The sequence below is a fragment of the Gossypium hirsutum genome, chromosome A07 (assembly GCF_007990345.1).
Source record: "Gossypium hirsutum isolate 1008001.06 chromosome A07, Gossypium_hirsutum_v2.1, whole genome shotgun sequence".
NCBI lineage: Eukaryota > Viridiplantae > Streptophyta > Magnoliopsida > Malvales > Malvaceae > Gossypium > Gossypium hirsutum.
In genome coordinates, this window is record NC_053430.1 from 20,167,938 (window position 1) to 20,186,817 (window position 18,880).

At 36.2% G+C, this 18,880-nt stretch overlaps 1 non-coding gene across 1 annotated transcript; it reads left to right on the top strand.

Moving 5' to 3' along the window:
* Nucleotides 1-11,619: 11,619 nt before the first annotated feature.
* LOC121204426 (small nucleolar RNA R71) lies at nt 11,620-11,726 on the top strand. Its single transcript, XR_005899351.1, has one exon. It is a non-coding gene; the product is annotated as a small nucleolar RNA R71 (small nucleolar RNA).
* The last annotated feature ends 7,154 nt before the right edge of the window (nt 11,727-18,880 follow it).

Genomic DNA, 18,880 nt, shown 5'->3' on the forward strand with positions numbered 1-18,880 from the left:
ACTAGACCCTTATTCGGGATGTTACAACTCTCCCCCCTTTAGGGATTTTCGTCCTCGAAAATCTTACCGGTAAAAGGGTTTGGGTATTGTTTTCTCATGGCCTTCTCGAGCTCCCATGTAGCCTCTTCGACCCCATGTCTTTGCCATAACACTTTCACCAAGGCAATGCTTTTGTTTCTCAACTGTTTGACTTCTTGAGCCAAAATCTTGACCGGTTCCTCACCATAAGTCATATCCGGTCGAATCTCAACTTCTCTGTCGGTGAAATCACATGTGATGGATCCGATCAATAACGGCGCAACATAGGCACATGAAAAACATCGTGAATCTTTTCCAACTCAGATGGTAAGGCCAACCGATGGCAACCGGCCCTATTCTCTCCGTGATCTCATACGGCTCTATAAAACGAGGACTCAATTTGCCCTTCTTGCCAAATCTCAAAACCTTTTTCCATGGAGATACTTTCAAAAATACCTTATCACTGACTTGATACTTGTTTCTTTCCTTCTCAATCTGCGTAGGATTTTTGTCTATCCGAAGCAGCTTTCAGACAATCTCGAATCACTTTTAAATTTTCTTCGGTTTCCTTAACCAAATCAACCCCGTGAATCTGATTTTTTCTGAGCTCGGTCTAATACAAAGGTGTTCAGCACTTACGTCCATACAATGCCTCATAAGGCACCATTTTCAAACTCGACTGATAATTTTTGTTGTAGGCAAACTCCACCAACGGTAAGTACTTCTCTCAACTACTTGAGCATGTCTTCCAAGATCTAAATTACTCGCTCAGATTGACCATCAGTCTGTGGATGAAAAGCAGTGCTAAAATTCAGCTTCGTACCCAAAGCTTATTGTAACTTTTTCCAAAATCGTGATGTGAACCTCGGATCTTTATCCGATACAATCGATATAGGTATTATATGAAGTCTCATAATTTCACAAATATACAATTCAGCTAACTTATCAAGTGAGTAATCGGTACGTACTGGGATAAAGTGAGCTGATTTAATCAATCTATCGATAATAACTCATATGGCATCTCTCTTTCTTAGAGTTAAAGGCAAACCTGTCACAAAATCCATAGTAATTTGGTCCCATTTCCACTCGGGAACCATGATGGGCTGAAGTAAACCTGAAGGTACTTGGTTATTAGCCTTTACTTACTAACAATTTAAACATTTCGATACAAACTTTGAGATATCTCTTATCATACCATTCCACCAATACATTTTCTTCAAGTCATTTTACATCTTTGTACTGCTCGGGTGAACTGACAAACAACCGTTGTGTGCATCATGTAAAATATTCCAAATCAACTCAGTGTCTTTCGGAACACAAATCCTACCATGGAATTTCAAACAACCATCGGAGTCACTCAGAAAATCTGGTTCACTATTGGACTCACACTAAACTATTTTAGCTTGTAACTCTTTATCAACTTTTTGAGTATCACAAATCTGTTAAAGAAAAGTCAGTCTAGCTCTTAACTCGGCTAGAATCGAACCATCATCTGACAAAGTTAGCCGTGTTTTCATAGCCTTCAAGGCAAACAATGACTTCCTACTCAAAGCGTTGGAGACCACATTCGCCTTACCCAGATGGTAATCAATCACAAGTTCATAATCTTTTAACAGTTCTAACCATCTTCGTTGCCGAAAGTTCAAGTCCTTTTGAGTCATTAAGTACTTAATACTTTTGTGATCGGTATAGACATGCCATTTCTCACCAAATAAATAATGTCACCAAATCTTCAAAGCAAACACTATGGCGGGCAACTCTAAGTCATGTGTCAGATAGTTCTTTTTGTGAGGCTTCACGTGTCTCGAAGTGTAAGCTACGACTTTACCCTCTTGCATAAGTACATATCCCAAACCATTTAAGGAAGCATCACTATAAATAAAAAATTCTTTACCTGACTCGGGCTGTACCAAAATCAGAGCCTCAGTCAACAATGCCTTTAATTTCTGAAAACTCTGCTAGCATTTTTCTGTCCATTCGAAGTTGACATCTTTTTGAAACAATATTGTCATGGGAGTAGCGATCATAGAAAATCCCTTCACAAACCATCGGTAATAACTGGCTAAGCCTAAAAAGCTTCTAACCTCGGATACATTCCTTGGCAGTTTCCAATCGACGGTAGTAGAAATCTTACTGGGATCAACTTGGATACCATCACCTGAAACAATATGGCCCAAGAATCCAACTTCTCGAAGCCAAAACTCGCTTTTACTAGACTTAGCATACAACTGTTTGTCTCTTAAAGTCTATAAAATAGTTTTCAAGTGCTCGGGATGCTTTGTCTCATCTCTTGAATAAATCAAAATATCGTCAATAAACGCAACGACAAACTTTTCTAAATATAGCCGAAAAATTCGATTCATTATATCCATAAACATAGCAGGTGTGTTCGTCAACCGAAATTGCATGACAAGAAATTCATAGTGGCCGTACCTTGTTTTAAAAGCAGTTTTAGGCACATCCGACTCTTTAACTCGCAACTGGTAGTAGCCAGACCTCAAGTTTATTTTAGAAAACCATGTCGCTCCTTTCAATTAATCAAACAGGTCATCAATCCTTGGTAAAGGATACTTGTTCTTGATTGTTACCTTATTGAGCTATCGATAGTCTATACACTATCTCATGGAAGCATATTTCTTCTTCATGAATAATACCGGAGCACCCCACGGTGAAAAGCTCTTTCTCACAAAACCTTTGCCTGTCAATTCTTGCAAGTATGACTTTAGTTTTTTCAACTCAGTTGGAGCCATCCTATATGGAGCAATCGAGACAGGAGTTGTCCCTAGCATCACTTCAATATCAAACTCCACTTCTCTAATTGGAGATAAGCTTAGTTCCGAGAATACATCCAAATACTCACATACTACAGGCACTGATTCAATCTTCAATTTAGACTCTTTTGTATTCAACACATAAGACAAATAAGCTTCACACCCTTTTCTCATACATTTCTAAGCCGACATTAAAGAAATTACAATTGGCAATCTATCTGGCTCATCTAATTCAACCCAAGAATTTCACCGTTTTCACACTTCAATTCAATGACTTTCTGTCTATAATTCACTATAGCATCATGAAATGTCAACCAACCCGTACCCAATATAATATCAAATTCATCAAATGGTAACGACATCAAGTCAGTCGAAAAACAATAACCTCTAATCATCAAAGGGCATTTCTTACATACCTTATCAACTAAAACATGCTTGCCGAGCGGGTTTGACACTTTAATCATAAATTTCGTAGACTCAACAGACATTTTAATGCTAGATACCAATTTTATGCACACATATAAATGAGTAGAACCAGGGTCAATCAAGGCAATAATAGTAGTATCATAAAGAGAAAAAGTACTAGTGATCACATCGAGAGAATATGCGTCCTCACGCGCACGTATGGCATAGGTCCTAGCTGGAGCTCTAGCTTCAGATCTCATCGCTGTTTCTTTCGCTACACTTTTGCTACTAGCCCCATTACCGGTGTTTTTCGAGGGTCTCCCTTTTGTAGCCGTACTACCCGGCCTTGTACTCTGAAATTTTTCTTTCTCGATCATCTCAGGATAGTCTTTGATATAGTGGTCTTGAGAACCACATCAGAATCAAGATCTATCGTTCACCCTACACTTACCAAAATGACCTCTACCACATTATTGGCACTTAGGTTTGGAAGGTCTATCATTACCCATACTAGCCACAGATGTAGCTTGAGATTTAAAACCTGAATTTTGCTTCTTACAATTTCTATATGAATGTCCAGCCGAAACATGAGAACAAAAATTCATATATCTGGATTTCTTAGACTGAGATGGAAATGACTTGCTCATCAGCCTCTTCCTTATATCTCTAGCCTCAGCGTCAGTTTTTCTCTTTTCCTTGGTCAATTTCTCAGCTTTACAAGCTCGATCAACGAGCACAACAAATTCCTTCAGCTCAAGAATACCCACTAACACTCTAATATCCTCATTAAGTCCTTCTTCAAACCTTCTACACATTTTAGCTTCGGAGGATACACACTCACGAGTATATTTGTTGAGCCAGACAAACTTTCTTTCGTACTCAGTAACTGACATGCGGCCTTGTTTCAAGTCAAGAATTTCCTTACGCTTTTGATCAATGAATCATTCACTGATGTATTTCTTTCGGAACTCCTCTTGAAAGAATTCCCATGTGACCTTTTCTTTAGGAACCACCGAAACTAGTGTCTTCCACCAATGATATGCCACGTCTCTCAACAAGGAAATAACACACTTCAAACACTCTTCGGGTGTGCATGATAGCTCATCAAATACCCTAATAGAATTCTTAAGCCAAAATTTCACTTTCTCGAGGTCATCATTAGCATTGGCCCTAAATTCCTCAGCTCCTTGATTTCAAATTTTTTCAACCGGAGTTCTATGAAATCTCATAAAATTCATACATTAAGGCACTTGGGGTACAGGTTGGGGATTCGGAGGGGGTAGAGGGGGTTGAATGTTCAGGTTCGTTCGAAAGAACTCTGTGTACTAGACATCTATCATATGGAGAATGGCTTCTCTACCTCCTTCTCCTCTACTAATAGTTGTGGGTGTACTATCAGACGACACTGCTCCTCCAACGGGAGCATGCACATTACTTTCAACATCATCCGCCACTGCTCTATCGAGATCCATTTACTATATGAAAACACATTTTTAAATCGTCAAGAATCGTCACACTATCATAATATATGTATGGCATGTATAGCTAGACTCGTACACATGCTACGTTAGTCTGAAAATCGACTAAATCTGACTCTGATACCACTAAATCTAACATCCTTTACCTGTATTCGACGCCGGGATAAAGTTAGAGGTGTTACCAGACTTAAACATAAACATTCGTACAAAACTGGGTCATAAAATACCGTCCAAATTTGGAACTTTTCAATCACATGCAAATATTCCCTTATAGGGGCCTATGAGGCCCAAAACATACATTAGAAATAGCTCAAGACTAAATCGAGAACTTTAGAAAACTTTGAGAAAACTTAGAAAATTTTCTTATTTTAGAGAGTCACACGTCCGTGTGGGTATGCCGTATGGCCACACACGCCCGTGTGGCTTGGGACACGTCTGTGTCCTCAGCCCGTGTAACTCTCTGACTATGACATCATCATGCAACTAAGGTCACATAGCCAAGTCACACATCCGTGTGCTTGGGCCGTGTGACGAATTAAATTCTCGAAATTAAGTGCAGACTTTACACGGCCTGGGCATACGCCCATATCCTGAGGCGTGTCCTCCACACGGCTGAGACACACGGTCATGTCTCTGCCCGTGTGTTTACTACTGGGCATTCTATTTTCATTAATTAGGGAGCAGGGGACACACGACTGAACCACACGCCCATGGGGCAGACTGTGTGTCACACATGGCCTAGACACATACCCGTGTGTCTAACCGTGTGGACAAATTCTAGGCTATTGTCCAAGCTATTTGCCATCCTTAAACACTCATCTACCTAAACTATCTTCATGGCATGTAACATGGCATTCCACACCAATCAAGCCTTCTTATAGCATTCCACACCAACTTCTAAGGTTAGATTATATCTATAATGTCTCAAAATACATACTTAACCTATCAAGCCTTCTTATAGCATTCCACACCAATTTCATATCTATTCATCATTATAATTCTTCTTTCAATCTACTCAATCCTACCACGTTTGTTGTCTTACACATTAATCATATTTCATATATTAAACATACATGCCATCCATCTCACTCATCATCACAAACAATCACAAGCCTCATCAAACACATACCTTTAGCATATAAACCTCATCACGCATAACCACATTCATCAAACAATCACAACCAGCATAAACACATTTGCATGCATGCATAACTAATTAGGTTTACAACCCAAATAATCAATACGAGCCACCTCTCATGGCCATATACAAAATGAATCATAACATCATCATGAGCCAACACATTGGGCTAATCAATATGACACTTAGCAAAATGATCATGTCCCTATACATGCCATATTCATAATGTTGAATCTAACTGTACCAAATTTTCCAATTGATAGTGTGATCGAAAACTCCGATGTCCTCTGATCTCCTAGCTAGCTTCGCGACACTATAAGGAAAGGAAATGAAAGAAAATGGGGTAAGCTTTAAGGCTTAGTAAGTTCTCATGCAAATACTAAGCAACATAAATCATACAATTAACATAAGGCAAAGTTTCATAAATGTCATCACATCTCATAAGCATGACTTTCTCATATGCATCTACTACATGTTCATAGCATACCGAGATATTTAATCATGAGTTTATGTACATACCTGTACCAACTTGCACATAATACTTACTTTCTCGTCTTTGACGTGTTCATTAAGATTACCCATGGAACTTCTCTTTGAAGTACCCGTTGAACACTTGGAATACCATCAGAAACATTGGAAACTCGTACCTAAGTGCCCTATATGTAGCCATCGCTACCTCATATCATATATCACATGTTGCTCGCTTTTGAACTACTCACGGGTCAGCTCACACAAGCTATCAATCAGGATGTAGCTACACTGGCTGCTCACATAAGCTGTCGGGTATCTGCAACACATGCTGGACTACCCAGCCACCGGTAGACATACAAGACCAGTACTCGGAACGCCAAAACATGCATCACATATATCATGAACTCAGACCACAACTCATGAACTCTGATCACATAATTCCTAGTGACATGTCACTTGTATCCTAAACTATTCCTAAGGTTCAAATGGGATTCTTCGATACTACATTTCTTTTGAGCTTGCTCGTAATGTCGATTTCAATATCCATAGCACCAATCATATACTCATGGACTAATCAAAGCATAATTCATAATAAAATTTAAGCATTAACACATGGTACAACATCACATTAATTATATATATACTTACTGTACATGCAGTATTAAAGCATTTAAAGTATGGTACATGTTGCATAATTTGCAAGTGGACTTACCTCAGTACAAAATGATAGAAACGAGCCTAATCCTCGTAAACTTTGTTTTTCCCCGATCAAGACCCGAATCAATTTTTTCCTAAACTATAATGCCAAATTTAATTTATTTAACACATACATTATTCAAATCGACCCATAGCACATACTTTGGTAAAATTACCTTTTTACCCTTAAATTTTTACTTATTTACACTTTAGTGCCTAGGCTCGTAAAATGAAATGCATGCATTTTCTTGGTTACCCAAGCCTAGTCGATCCTACACCATTCTTACATCAGCCCACATTTTCCTTTATTTCATATTTTTACTATCCACTTTTACACCTTTTACGAATAAGTCCTTTTCGTGCATTTCTATCAAAAATCACTTAGTAAAAGATGTTAAACACACATCAAACTTTCATTTTCTTCCATTAAACATCAAAATAAAAACATGTCACACATGGTTCAAGTTTCATACATGAATCCTACTTCAAAATATGGCTAGAAATGGATAGATCATGCTTCAAGGATCTCAAAAATGTAAAGAACATCAAAAATTGAGCTTGGGAGCACTTACAATCAAGCTTGAAAAGTTGAACAAAACCCTAGCTATGGCTCTTGGAAATCTCGGCAAGCAATTGGAGAAGATGAGCAAATTTTGACTTATTTTTTCCTTTTTATTCTTTTATTAACCAATTGACTAAAATGCCTTTTAAGCCTTTCTTTCAAAATTTTCCTATTCATGCCCATTTTTGTCAAAAATTATAGAAATTGGTCAAATTGCTATTTAAGACCTTCTAATTTATAATCCAATGCAATTTCATGCTTGAAGCTTCTAGAACACATATTTTTCAACTTATTCAATTTAGTCTCTAACTTCAAATTTGACACTTTAGGCATAGAATTTTTTCATGAAAATTTCACACAAACATGCTATCATATCATGAACCATCAAATAATCATAAAATAATTATTTCTGTTTTGAATTTGTGGTCTAAAAACTAGTTTTCTGATTAGACCCTAATTCGGGATGTTACAAACCTACTCATACTACTAGGCTATTCGAAGAACAACATATTACATCATTTCTCAGCAATCTTATTTTTCCTAAAACTCGATTGAGTTTCACAGGTTTGCTCAACAAAGGCAGTGTAAAAAATTTCTCCCTAAAAACAAAATTTCCTAAATACTCATATATTATCTCTTTCGGCCTATAACAAACATCTCCTAATTTACTTAGTTCATTTGTTAACTAAACATAAGTCACTTGCTTCAAGTTTTTTTACAATATATTATTCACAATTGATTTTGCTTTCTTTTTTTTATTATTTTTTTCTTTTTTAAAGTATTATTATTAAGGGATTTAGCATGTCAAAAAATTCTTTTGACCTGACAATCACAGTGGAGCATACACCGAATTGCCGAGTACTTAATTATGTCACAATTTAAATCAACAGTCACTCATGAAGAGTAAGACTTTTGATAAAAAGACGAATGGAGCATACAACTACCTCCTTAGCTACTCAACCCTTTGCTACAATAGACTGCCCCTAGTTTTTATTTCCTTTATTACACACTCTTATTTAAACTCACATTTCTAATCAATAGCACGATAGAGCAAACAAAGTGGCGTTGACTTACTTGGCAATTCTAAGCATTGGAGTGCCTACTGTACTTTTATTTAAATAATGTTGTGGCAATATAACTAATGTTTGGATTGAAAAATCCCTATGTTCATTAAAGAAACCTACTATATTCCAAAAGAAAATTGAATATTAGGCCATCTCATTTTTAGGGATCAATTTTCAAGCAACGTAAGCTAAATTCACCAAATCCACTGTCACATATTCTAGGTATATTGAAAAATTTAAGCTCATCATCGAACATCATAAGTAAAGACTGTACTTCTCATATATGAGCAATACTTTGATAGTTACAAGACAATGGTAAAACAAATTAACTATACTAAAATAAGCATACATACTAAATATAAAGTGCAGCCTAGGTGTACAATACACCCCAAACCTAAGGGATGCACTATCCTCAATCTATGTACAAATATGTAACAAGAAACAAAAAGATAGATATACTCAAAAAATGTCACGGAAAAATAAATAAAATGCATGAGATAGGGAAAGAAAACTTCCCTAGCTTGGAGTGGAGTGTAGGTACTTCATTTGGCCCTATGAGTGGATTTATGAGGACTGTGTCAGTCTCCATGAATCTAGAAAAAACTACTCATTTATTCAAAAACAAAAGTAGAAATGAAAACAATATGAAATAAAGATGAAACTAAAAAATGAAAACAACATAAAATAAAGACGAAACTAAAGTAAAACAATTAAATAAATGAAAAATAAAATAAAATAAAAAACTACTAAATTAAGCATTGCAGAGGTCAATAGATTGCTTGTCTTGTTCCACATGAGCACGCCAGTAGTGCTTTAAGCATTGTCCATTATCTTTAAATGTGACCCACGTTTCGTGTCTTTGACATCAACAGCTCTCTAAGGATATATGTGAGCTACCAAACAATGTTCATAAAAATTGAAAGGTCTATTTTAATTCAGCAAAGTGCACAAGGGTTCAAATATCTTCAAAAAATTCTTAATTAATCTTCTATAAATGCTGCATGTCTTAAAAAACTTCTAATACCCTTAACATTGTTGGGAGGTTCTTTTATAGAAGAGCGATCAGATAAATCAGACTTCTCCTTCGGTCTGACCACAAACTACTTAAGTTCCTCAAAACTTACTATATCACTTTGCTCAAGTGATTCTTTGTCAATATCAGAATTGTTGTGGCAAAATCTTGTGAATTCCTCCACTGTTCTTTCTGTAATCCAATGGCACAACATTCTTTATTCTCATCAGCATATTTCAGGGCATTAAATACATTGAACGTTATCTGCTGATCACTTATCCTTATGGTTAGTTCATATTTCTGCACATAAATTAAAGTTCTGCCTATAGCCAGAAAAGGTTGTCCAAGAATAATTGGCACATTTTGGTTAGCTTCAAATTCTAAAAGGAGGAAATCCATAGGAAAAATAAATTTATCTATTCTTACCATCATGTTTTCAATTTTACCTTCCGGATGGCATAGGATCGATCAGCCAATTGCAACGTAACTATAACAGGTCTTGCTTTCTCGATTTTTAGCTTCCTGAAAATAGACATAGGCATTAGATTTATACTCGCTCCTAAATCTCATAACACCTTACCAACATAACGATTTCCAATTGAACAAGGCATAGTTGAACTCCTTGAGTCTTTTAACTTTGGAGGCAGCTTATTCATCCACATTGTTGTGCACCCTTCAATGAGAGCAATACTCTCAAATTCTCCCAATTTGTATTTTTTCGACAATATGTCTTTCATGAATTTTACTTAGTTGGGCATTTGCTCCAACGCTTCGACTAGCGGTATGTTAATGTAAAGTTGTTTCAAAACATCCAAAAATCTTTTGAATTGGGCCTCTTGTTTACAATTGTAGAATCGCTGAGGAAATGGAAGAGGTGGTCGTCCTTCAGGTTGTTTATATCGTTTTGCTGTGGCATTTCCACTAGCAAAGTGATATGATTTTTCTTCGGTAAGAGTTTTTTTACCTTTTCAGTTGCAGTGTGCTTTTCAGACGGTTCCAAATTCTTTTAAGATGGTTCTGAATTATTTTCATGGTTAAATTTTGAGTCCTCCTCCGCCGTTACATTTTTGTTGGCAACATGATCTGATTCTGCCACAACATTTTTTTGTGTTTCCTTTTCAAGTGTTGTATGCTTTTCAGTAGGTTTTGAGATCTTTTCATGATTGAGTCCCGTGTCCTCCTCTTCCATGGCATTTTTAACAATGTCATTCAACTGAGTTCTACTTCTGAGAGTGATGGCCTTACAATGCTTCTTACCTCGAGACCTCAGATTCTCAGTATCACTTGGTAATGTTCCTTGTGGCCTTGATTTCAAAGCATTCACTATCTGCCCCACTTGATTCTCAAGATCTCAGAGAGATGTACCTGACTCTGGATTACAACCTCTTTCTTAGCCATATATTCTGTTAATAAAGCTTCAATAGAAGTAGAAGATGATGATTAACCGTATTAAATATTTTACCTTGAAATCAGTTAAACATAATCCAGTAGTGTATTGTTGACAGTCTGTCTTGCGGCATTGTTGAAATTTATTGCATCTTGATTACTCCAACTGAAATTCGGACGCTGCCCCCACCCTGAATTGTAGGTGTTATAATAGGGGTTATTATTCCAGTTGGAAATACCGATATAGTACACTGACACTGAGTTTAATGGACATTCGTCAAACAATGATTCTCTCTACAGGACACACATGACAGTTTAGCCGACTTTATTTCGTGGATGATAGTGGGATTTTTTATTGTTTTAATTATGTTTGCTAGAGAAGATGCTTGGGCGGTCAATAAAGTGATTGCATCAAGTTTTATGGTTGCAGCCGCTCTCCTGCCAATCCCAACTCTCATGGTAGAATACTGATAATCATTACTGGAAATCCGTTCCAAAATCTCATACTCTTTATTGTAAGATTTATCCAATAAAGTACCATTGGCAGAAGCATCAAATACCATTCTCGTAAGTGCATTCAATCCATTATAAAATATCTCCATCTGAGTCCAATGCTAAAATCCATGCATTGGAAACTTTCAAATTAACTCCTTAAATTGTTCCCAAGCATCATATAACGTTTCATCCTCCAATTACAAAAAAGATATGATGTCATTTCTAAGCTTGGAATTCATATTTGAGGGATTATGCCGTAGCAAAAATCTCTGGCAAAGATCATTCCATGATGCCACTGTTCAAGACGAAAAAGCATTCAGCCACGCTCTTACACCATCTCTCAAAGAATATGGGAATAGCTTAAGCCTCAGAACATCTTTAGGAACACCCTGTTGTCTAAATGAGTCACAGACTTTAAGAAAAAGTCTTAAATGTAGTCTCAGATCTTTAGTAGGTAGTCCACCGAACTGTCCTATTGTTTGCACCATCTGAAACACTACTGGTTTCAGTTCAAACCACTAAACTTGTATGGTTGGTCTGACTATCCATGGATTCAAATCATCCAACATTGGAATAATATGCTCTCAAATTGGTCTATCTCGATCATCTATCATATGTATAATGAGAGGATTAACTTCTCAACCATTTGGATTTTCATTAAGTCATGCCCATTTAAATTGTCATTAGGAATAGGATCATTCATGTTTCTAGCCATATTTTTCAGTTCTTTTCACCTTCTTCGCAAAGTTCTATAAATCTTTGGATTAAAAAGGTATTTTGAGTTAGCAGGAATGCCTCTTCTCATGCGCTGATTGCAAACCTATAAAAATTAAATTAAACTAAATTAAATAAAACTACTAAGTAAAATAACCAAACCAAATTTTACCAAATTGCCGATCCTTGGCAAAGATGACAAAAACTTGTCACTTGTGAAATGATATGCGATTTGTGCAAGTATACACGTCGAATCAAGTAATAAAGTGATGAGTGGGTATCGTTCCCACGAGGATTCGATTAAGGCCCAAAGTTGGTCAAGTTATTTTAATAAAGTCGGGTTAATGCTATGGCAAAATGATTGAATGAAATGTTATGGAAAAAAATAAGGTAAATATGCAATGGTAAATATGAGAGCGATATGCAAATATTTTATAAATAAATAACTACTAAATATGTTGTGGCAAAGATACTTAGACAAAAAATAAAGATATATTGTCTACGATATTTATGCGATAGTTTGGGATTATTTAGAATCAACCTTCACTGTCGATAATGCCATGGCAAAATCTTGATTAACTTACTGTGTAGAAGAGTCCTAAAGTGGTCTGTCTCTTTCGGGGGCAAAACCTCAAGTTACTGTCCCTGCTCATACAGGGTCTTACTACAACAACTTGTGTAATTCTTTTTGTATAACGCAAGCATCATTCGAATGCTTGCTCATGCCATCCAATATTAGTTAAATTAATCTAACCTCTTTCCATATTAAATTAACTTAATAAGAATAATATGCCATCAACTATTCTTAAGGATTTCACTTAAATAATTGAAAGGGCAACAAGATAATAAGATTTATTCTATGAAAATTAAAAACAGTTAAGTGTCAACAAAATAATCCCAACCCGATGAGATTTAACTCATCGGTTGGGAAATAAAATTCCAAACCATCATTATCGTTTACAACCAAATCAATTCACAAGAGAACACGATGGAAATAATGGAAGAACATCGAGAGAATAACTTCCACTGGTCCATGCTTAGCAGCACAGTGCCCTGTGTTAGCCAAGAGGATGACTTCCTTTTTAAATCGAACCCTTTTGCTCTTGCCTTAGGATTTTCCAGTCTTGTTGTTCTCTCTCCCTTTGAGGTCTCCTTCATTGGCCTTTTATAAGCAAGTCTACTAAGGTTTAGGCAATAGCCCAAGATTATCTTTTCTCTTTTTAAATTCTTTTTGGTTTAAAAATCCCTTCTTTTTGGTTTAAAAATCCCTTCCTTTTGGGTAAGTGGTTATCAGCTCATTATCTCATTATCTTTTTCCTCTTTTTAAATTCTTTTTTTTCTAAGATAAAACCAACAGGCCAAGATTTCTTTCCTCTTCTTTTTGGGCAGATTTATCTGGTACAAGTAGAGTTGGCTGAAACTAGTATGCGTTCACTGTTGACTCAGTCATTTCCCGGAGTCGCGAATTGTCATGGCATACAAGTCGGCAAACTATCCACCCTTTTGCCTAGAAAAAAATTTCACTCGTTTATTTCTTGTTCCTCATCCTGCACCTACAAACCAACCAATCAAAGCCATTTCGCAAGCAATTAAAAGTAACAAATAACATTCAAATATAGTCCAAGCTTCTAATGCAATTATGAAGGAAAAATACTAATGAAATGTCCTCAAGTGCAACTAACTGTTCTTAAGTACAAACACTTAGCTAGGTCTAAACGCATGAAATATAACTCTGTTCAAGAGTTATCATACGTCCAACCTAAGATCATGAAATTTATAAAAAAAGAAACTAAGCAAGTTCCTAAGAACTCAGTGCGTTCCAAGAAAATATAATCCCACAATAGGGTTCAACAAACACCACTAGACTCAGACTTAGACCAACAAAATGGTACACCAATTCTGTCGAATACAATTTGCCCTATTTTTGAAGTATTTATTGAAAGATAATTCCACAACAATACACAGCCCTATGGAGGACACTATCTGCTATTGGAGACCCGTATATAATGGACCTAAGGCACAACTTCTCTAGTTGTATGCCACATTTGCTTTATGACGATTAACGTATGTATTATGCTTCATGTAATGTTTACACTATGTTTAACACAATATACACCTTTTTATCAGTATAATCCCTTCCTTGTGCTAGCTTCTGATCCTTGTTCCGAAAAACCAATATTCATGTATCTTCATACCGCTTTATAGAGGCATTAGACCAATCATAACCTTCATACCTCCATCATTCCTCTTTCTAATTTGAACACATGAGTGTTCCCCTACAAGGCCGGGTATTCACTAGCATGGTTTGCACCAAAGTGCCATATCAGAGGTAAAACATAATATATTGTATCTTCTTTTCATCATCAGACGTAAAAACCCTCTAATACCTTCTTACACCATTCTGGATTCGGAGCTTGTGCACTAAGGAAGGATTATTTATACCAATGCACATGCAAGACTTCTATTTCTGAATTACTAACTATAACCTTACATGCATCGACTCCTTACCATGTCCCTTATGACACAAGTATCAGGACCAAAGATTTACGTTACTTACCTAAATATACAACATGAAAGTTATTTATTAGAAACCTCAATTCTGAGCTTTCTACCAAACGGGCTCTTTCCTTTTAGCACTAGGACCTTTTCCCATATCTTTGTCTAAAACAATAAAAAAACTTATTTAAATATGAGAATAACCAAAACTCAATGAAACAATATAAATCGGTATGTATACAAAAAGTTCCCGGATGGAAGTTTTCTTCCATTCCAGTATTAGGTGAAAACCCTTTTTTACAGTTCTTACAACAACCCCTTTCTATCTGGTAAAACTTCAAGAAGGATTTAGGAATTTATTAGCAGCCGACTTAAATAAATAAGCTCCAAGCCTAACAAACAACTTTCCTAGTAACGATGAACACTTTTTGGTTTTCTTTGATGATAACAAAGGCAAGTAGAGAAGATCAAAATGAAAATCTTCTCTCCTCTACCGGGTTGTCCTATTTATAGCTATCTCTAGTCCAACTCCCACTCAGGGTTAATATCTAATTACTAATCATGCACACACGTTTCCACTAATTAATCCCATCCTACGAGGCTCCCTAGGTGTACTGGTTATTGACACGTTACCTCCACTAGGATGCTAGGTGACTTAGACGTGTCCTACAAACCAGTACAATTACCTTTGTAGCAACACAAAACACGGGTGGTGGTCTTATCTGTGGGAGAGTTTTCCAAATAAGAATCTCGCCAAAACAAGGAACTTGCCAACCGCAAAATGAGATTTCGTAAACTCAGCAAAGCTCAATTAAATGATTCACTTGGAAAGTTGCTAACATTAACCGGTCTAAGTCTCGCGAATTAGGTGGTCTCGCCAGTGGAATCTCCCAAACAATACCGGCTCACCAAAGGAGGGTGTGATAGGCAATGTGTTGTCTACTTGTAAAGTCATGGTTGGTGAGGTTGTAATTTGGTAGGGGGATTACAAAGTGGCCTGCTCCATGATGATTTACCCTCTTATTTGTTGCAAGTAAGAGCACATGTGAATGGAAATGTTAAGTGTTGAAAACATAAAACTAAAAATAATCTAATTTGTCACAACGAATTGTGGTAGATCAATAGCTTAAGCTCAATTAGTAATAGAGCCAAAAGTTGGTCCATTGGGTATACAAATTCTACATGGCATGACTTCATTACAATTATGGAATTTATAACCCAATAAAGGGTACATAGTATCATCTCATTTGCGTTAGAAATTGATCAAAAAGTATGCATATGTAAGACTTTTATCTCTGAATTACTGACTATAACCTTACATGCATTGACTCTTTACCACGTCCCTTTTGATAGAAGTATCAGGATCAAAGATTTAAGTTACTTACTTGGACATACAACAAGAAAGTTTAAACATAATAATGCTAATAAAAGACTTAAGGTACAAAGGAAATCACCAGAAACCTCTATTCTGAGCTTTCTACTCAACAGGTTCTTTCTCTTTAGCACTGGGACCTTCTCTTGTATATTTGGCTAAAACAATCAAATAACTTATTCAAATACAAGAACAACCAAAACTCAATGAAACAAAATTAATCTGTAAGCATGTAAAAAGTTCTCGAATGGAAGTTTTCTTCCATTCCAGTAATCAAGTGAAAACCCTTTTGTACAGTTGTTACAAAAACTCCTTTCTATCTGGTAAAACTTAAAGGAATATTTAAGAATTTATCAGCAGCCTGCTTAAAGAAAAAAGCTACAAGCCTAACAAAAAACTCATTTATTAATGATGAAGAACACCTCTTGGTTTTATTCGATGATAACGAAGGCAATGCGAGAAAATGAAAATAAAAATCTTCTCTCCTCTATCGGGTTGTCCTATTTATAGCTATCTTTAGCCCAAATCCTACTCAGGGTTAATATCTAATTACAAATCATGCACACACGTTTCCACTAATTAATCACACCATACGACGCTCCCTAGGTGTCCTGTTTATTGACACGTTACCTCTACTAGGATGCTAGGTGACTTAGACGTGTCCTACTAACTAGTACAATTACCTTTGTAGCAACACAAAACACGGGTGGTGGTCTTATCTATGGAAAAGTTCGCTAAATAAGAATCTCGCCAAAACAAAGAACTTGCCAACCGCGAAATGAGATTTTGCAAACTCGACGAAGCTCAATTAAATACATCACTAGGAAATTCGCTAACGTTAACCCGCCTAAGTTTCGTGAATTAGTCGGTCTCACTAGTGCAATCTCCCAAACAATACCAACTCGCCAAAGGAGGGTGTGATAGATAAGGTGTTGTCTACTAACAAAGTCGTGGTTGGCGAGGTTGTGAATTGGTGAAGGGGATTATAAAGTGGCTTGCTCCAAGATGATTTACCTTCTTATTTGTTGTAAGTAAGAGCACATGTGGATGGACTTGTTAAGTGTCGAAAACATAAAATTAAAAAGAATCTAATTTGCCACAACGAATTGTGGCAGATCAATAGCCTGAGCTCAATTAGTAATAGAGCCAAAATTTGGTACATTGGGTATACAAATTCTACATGGAATGACTTCATTTAAAATTGTGGAATTCATGGAATGAATTCATTTACAATTATGGAATTTATGGCCCAATAAAGGGTAAAGAGTATCATTTCATTGGTGTTAGAAGATTGACTAAGAAGTAATATGGCCACATGTGTTAATTACTATGTGTTAGTAATTGGGTTTTTGTGAAGGAATATGTAATAGTTAACATAAAATAAAACAAGATCATATAGGTCGAGTAGATTTAATCCAAAGAGATGAAGGATACCTTATTAGGGTAACACACATGTGAAAAGGTCATTGGACAAATACTTAATAAGTTATTTTACTAATTATTGTAACACCCCAAACCCGACCTAGAAGTTATAACCAAATCTGGAAAAAGTACATCGCTCACTTGGAAAACTGATTTCAGTAAGTATTAAGAAAATATGACATTAGCAAATAGCCATTAGAAAGAAATATTTTAGAAAGAAGACTCACAGTTAGTTTTTTTAAAAACTAACTCTTAAAGGCAATATAGAAAAACATTTTCTTCTTATTGCTTTCACAGAGAATTGAACACAATACCAAAAAGTATACAGAAGCTTAATCACTGAATCACTAGGCTCATCGTTGACATCAGTTGAACACAAATAACTTATAATCCAAATGTTCAAAAATAAGGGTTTAAAAAAAATAACAAAAATTCATGAAACAAGATTCAAACCTAAAACCTCACACACACAAACACAACACTTAGCCACTGAACCAGACTAATTAACTCAAACTTAGGATGTAACCACTCTTGGTTCCACTAATTCAATTTCTTCTAACCCGGTTTTTGGGATGTTACAACTCTCCCCTCCTTAAAAGAATTTTGTCCTTGAAATTCCCACGATCTCACCTATCGCTAAACCACAAAATCTGAAATGTTCTCATTCATATTGATCACCACGCTATCGCTACGCAAGTTTAATTTCAACACAAATCCAAACACTGTTTTTAACAGATTTTCTATTCACTAACTTGGATTATTACAACAACTCTCTACAAAAGCATCACTAATGACTCCTCTCCCCCAGATTCTCACATACATAATTAACAACATCATTTACCACAAGCACATAGGTACCAACAATTCTTATCAAAGCAGATCAGAATTGAATCAGATAAAAAAATGCCTATATCATTGCCAGACACATCCCGACTTCCTCGACGTCTAGTCGTATGTCCCTATCTCTGATTTCGTTACCAAGCAGCAGCTCGTACCTAACTAAAAGAGTATCATGTGCAACCCCTAACTCAATGCTCTATGAACCCATATCTGAGACACACCCCCATTTTCTTCCAATAATTGTTTGTGTGGCACGTATCACAGTAATCGCAAATCAGAACTTGATCCATGATCACAACTTCTTCAACCTGTTGAGTCTTGACTATTCTGGCTCACTTCCTAGGTCGCAGATTCAAATTATTAGTACCTCAACTCCTCTTATTTATATAAGGTCTTTCAATCATAGACTCTTAACCCACAGATCCAAATTAGGTATCGTCGACCCTTTGGAAATCCTCAAACATATCTTGGGACATAACAGTGTCCCCAGCTTCCTAGTTACCGCCCTCAGATTCGAGCATTCTAATAGACTCACTAATT